This window comes from Macrotis lagotis, chromosome 1 (assembly GCF_037893015.1).
Source record: "Macrotis lagotis isolate mMagLag1 chromosome 1, bilby.v1.9.chrom.fasta, whole genome shotgun sequence".
Lineage (NCBI taxonomy): Eukaryota > Metazoa > Chordata > Mammalia > Peramelemorphia > Peramelidae > Macrotis > Macrotis lagotis.
The window spans coordinates 314,382,832-314,388,073 of record NC_133658.1 but is presented as its reverse complement, the minus strand read 5'-3'; positions in this window follow the sequence as shown (position 1 = coordinate 314,388,073).

The following is a 5,242-nucleotide window of genomic DNA, read 5'->3' as shown; positions in this document are numbered from 1 at the left end:
TTTTCCTTCTCGAAGTTTTTTCATATTAATTTGATACTTCCTTCTAAGGTTCCTTCTAAGTCAATAGATATCAGAAATTAAAGTCAATATTTCAGTTCATATTGCTGACATTGCTTGTGATATAAACTTTTAATGGTCCCAAGGAACACAGAAATCTCTTTTCAAGGAATTTTACCCAGGAGGTATAATAGGGATAGAAATTACTAGTCACCTTGTCTCATTTTATTGATGAGGATATTGAGGCTGGGATTGGAACCAGATCTTCTGACTCCAAATCCAGTGTTCTTTTCAGCATACTATGAAGTGTTTCTCTCTAGGTAACAGAGATGTTGGTAAAAGTAGTTAAGTTTTGGATATTTTCTTTAGTAAAAGGCAAAAGATTTATGCTATCTGAAGAGAAACCAGAATATAGTTGTGGATATTTTCTAGGGAGGAAGAGATTCCTTAAGGTAGAAGTGTGGTTCCTTACCTCTAGCACCTAAACCAAAGGGACTTTCCAACTAAAAGTCAATTCTGCAGGCCAGAGATGTGAGGGAGTGCATAGGGATAGTGGTGAATATGTAGAAAAGGATGCAAGGTAAAGAAATTCATTTTGTCCTTCATGTTATTCAGAAAGAGGCCAGGGCATGTGTGTATGTGTCTTTAGTAGGAACCTTATTGGGGCAGCTAGGTGGTGCAGTGGATAGAGCACCAGCCCTGTAGTCAGTAGGACCTGAGTTAAAATTTGGATTTAGACACTTAATTACCTAGCTGTATGACCTTAGGCAAGTCACTTAACCCTATTGCCTTGCAAAAACCAAAAAGCAAAAGAAGAAGAAGAAGAAGAAGAAGAAGAAGAAGAAGAAGAAGAAGAAGAAGAAATCTGATTATGGAACCACTTGAAAAGGCCAAGATGGTAGCTTAGCTCCAAGGGAAGTGCTACAGTAATCTATGTGAGGAGTTGTCATGATAATCCCATGGGTTTGCTCATTCAAGCATTTTGGTTTTGTTGCCCTCCATTTTAAAAAGCAAGGCTTTCTTTTGTGATATCATGATTGCATTCCAGGTCTTCTGCATAGTGATTGCAAAGGAAGAGAGAGAGTGAGGAAATTCCTCAAAGTATACCTGGGAAATGTTTATCATGAGAAGTCTATCATAAAGTTTGCAAATGTTTAAAAAAAATTAAAGCATAGTTTATTCAACATAAGATAGCTGCCTCAAATTTCCCTTTCCAGTTCTGCAGAATATACTCCTCCATTCTCCAGGACTTGCAGAAGACAAAGGGAAGGAAACAGTTTCTCCTAATAGACTCCCTTAGACTTCTAGATTTAGGGGTTCAGAGATAAAAGACATCCTTTGGGGCTTACTCTGCTTTCCCCCATTTTTCAGATAAAGATAATGAAATCCAGAGGTTACTGACTTACTAGTCATCTTGGTAGTGGTAGAGTCAAATAATTTCAAATTTAGTGTTCAGTCTGCTTTCTTCTCTTGCCTTAGCCTTGTCTTGGAAGATAGACAATAAAGAAGATACAGTCTCATTATAAAACAATGATCAAGCAATTTCACTTGTTTAGGGAATTCCTAGTATATAAGGCATTTTATTAACTCTCAGAGAATTGACTGAAAAGTTAAATAATTTGCTGGTGGTCACATGACTTGTGTCCATCCCCTTCAGACTCCAGGGCTGACCCTTCATCCTCACATTGCTTCTGGTTTTTTTTAAGCTAATATTTCTATAGAAATTGATAAAAAAGAACCCAATGATATTTTAGAAGGCCATTTCACATGTTTCAATACCCTTTCTTTCAATATTCTGTTTTCCTTCTGAACACAAATATAGTTTTCCCACTTTGATTTGAGGTTTTTCTCTTTTTTAAGGAATTAAAGAAAAGAAAGATAATACACACACATACAAACATATAATTTACTTATACACACTACAAAGTGAATAAATACAAATATATACAATGTAGTCAAATTCAAGGCAATGGGGATATAGGAAATGGCACTGTAATAGGAGACATCATTAATGACTTGAACAGCATCTTTTTAAAAAGTTTACAATTTAAATATACAATTACATTAAAAAATTTTGATATGTATTTGAAAAACTTTTGACTTCCAAACTCTTTCTCTGTTTATATCTCCCTCTCTTTAAAAAGGCAAACAATTTGCTATAGATTATACATTTTCAGTCATGCAAAACATATTTCCATATTAGCTATGTTGTAAAATAAAACAGAGACCAAAAAAAATCCCAAACCCCAAGAAAAATAAAGTTAAAAAACATACTTTGATCTGCATTCAGACTTCAGCAATTCTTTCTCTGGAAGTGGATAGCATTTTTCATCATGAATTCTTGGAAACTGTCTTGGATCATTGTATTATTAAAAAAAGCTAAGACATTCATAGCTTTGAGCATTGCACAGTATTGTTTCTATATACAATGTTTTCCTAGTTCTCCTCATTTCACATTGTATTAGTTCACATAAGTTTAAGTTGTGTCTTAAAGAAATTGTGCAATTTAGGTAAAGGTAAAGGAGAAAGTACATGTGTGGCAAAGGGACTGAGTGTGGAGATCAAAAACTATGTGTAAAATAGAGAGCTCAGTTTGGTTGGATCATGAGTCCACCAAGCCTGGAAAGATAGATTAAAAGTCTCACTTAAAACCAAATATAGCAGTATATCCATTCTTCTTCCTCAGTTTAACAGACTCTAAGAGAGGCTCTTAATCTCCAGAGCTGGTAGTAAGGGTCAAAAATCATTGTCTCAAGACTCCTTGGAAGGAGAAGGGAGATATTTTCTGTTCTCAGAGTAATTACCAGAGATCTTTCCTTCCTCACTTCAACCCCATGCCATAGATCAGAGAGTAGAACTGATCCAGATTAAGATAGTTTCCTGTTAAAATGATGATAGATAAATTAATAAATTAATAAAAAGAATCTTCTTTCAGGAACCCATCTTTGAAAACTCAACGCACTTTGCCCCATTAAAATGACCTTTTTGCCCCCTAATGAATACTGTGCTCATTGTTTAGAATAACCTTCTCATTTCTCCATCTTATCAGCCCTTTGCCTCTCTGATGAGACCATGAACTTCAAACATACATATATATGTATGTATATATATATATGTGTGTGTGTGTGTGTGTGTGTGTGTGTGTGTGTGAAGAGAGCTCACTCAGCTCGGATATGTCATTTCTCATGTGATTGTACTACTTTGGGACTTCTCTGACTGGTTTCTGCACTGTGCCCTTCTCTTCCCTTGGACCTCCCCTATTCCCCAACTTTTCAGCTTCCTTTTGCATTTTGTCTTCTTCCTTTAGATTGTCTACTCTTGAGGGCAGACACTACTATCTTTTCCTATTTGTAATCCCAGTGCTTAAGCATATAGTAAGTGCTTAATAAATATTGCTTGATTGGGATTTTTGTTTTTTTCATTTGTCCAGAGTTGTTATTTCACTGTTGTGAGAAATCCTTCCACCAAGACAGGTCTACAAATCCTCTCTAAGTAATAGCTGTAGAGGGTAGCTTGGGGCATAGAGAAATTAATTCACATGGTTATAACTATTTTTTTGTCAAAGACTCAGGTCTTTTGTCTTTAAGTCTGGCTTTCTGTTCACTAGACCATGGAGCTTTTCACTCCAACATATTGTAGAAAGAAAAGTCAATATTTTAGTTGTATCAAATGAGAGTCAGACATTATATTACTTATACCCCAAAGATGTTTCCATTTAAGAGAGCCTAGGAACTAAATCAACCAACATTATTACATGCCTAGCATGTACCTAAGCTCTGAAAACACAAGGAAAGGCACAAAAACCAAACAAAATAATCCATGTTTTCAAGAAGCTCACAGTTTAATAGAGGAAACAACATGCAAGCAACTATGTGCAAATGAGATATACAGGATACATTAGAAATAACCTCAAAGTAAAGGGTTAAGAATGAATGGATTCAGGTTGACTTGCTCTAAGCAAACTTTTCTGAGATGGAGAAAGGAACCTTTAAACACCCATGACTTTACTTCATGGCAGAACTATGCTTCAGTTCAGAAAGGAGATGGACTGAGAAACAACCTTTAATCTGATCTCCCAATCTAGGACAAACCTGCAAGGACTTCTATACCTGAGATAGCAGCAGCTCATCAAATGAAGGAGAATCAAAGGAAATGAAGTTTTCACTTTAGGAGGAAAGTTGTTAACCTATTTCAATGTATCTATTGGTCTGTCATCTCACCAAATTTATTATTCACCAAAATGGAAGACTGAACCCAAAGTTTCAACTTTGCTTCTACAGAATATAGCAACATCATTGGAAGATATTTGTATTTTTAAAAGTCAATTTTTTTGCACCAAAGCACTGAATAATTTTCCAAATACAATCTAAGCTTTTCTCTTTTGCCTATTTTGTTCTGAATCCAACTTTTGCCCATCTATGATGCCTTTTCTAGATCATTGTACTGATATACTATCTCAATGCACTGACCATTCTGGTATCTTTCTTTATCTGGTATCACACATCTGTATGAGATAGTTTTTCTCATAAGAATTTTTCCATCTAAATTAGTTTTTCCTGTGTGGATTTTTAGAGTGATCAAGCAATCAGTGAGGAGACTCAGTGTTCTTTATGTAATCAGTACAATGTCAGTTACAGACAGGAGTATCTGGAGGTCTTTACCATCCATCTGGAATCCCTCTTCCATCTGGACCTTGTATAGGACAATCTCCAGGATAGTGGCAAGAAAGTATATCCTGTATTCTATCTTCGTTGAAATTTGTAATTAAAACATTATTGAATATGCAGTCATCTCTGTAACTGCAAAGATGAGAGGATCTCATGTGATCTTTTAAATATAAATGTTTAGACATATGTTACAAACTCCTTGTTGGAAGACAATGATTAAGGCTGCATTTTTCTCTGCCAGATTAGATGCTTTCTAAAATGTCAATTAACAATAACAAAATGAATTCTTGTATTCCTATCACTTTATAATCAGTGGTGTGGAAATAAAAATACCGTCTGTTAAAGAGAATGATTTGCAAAAATCTGTCAGTTTCCTTTTCCTATTTTCATCAAGGATACCCTTGATAAGTGTGTAGATCATTCTAATGAAGATTTTATGAAGATGACAAGTTGACATTTTATTGACAGTTCTTTATTGATGTTCTTTGATTACCTTTAGTGGGGGAGGACAGTATTGTCAGTGATTATCTTTCTCATCTTTTGCTGGCATCTCCCATTTGAGATATATTGTAAATTGA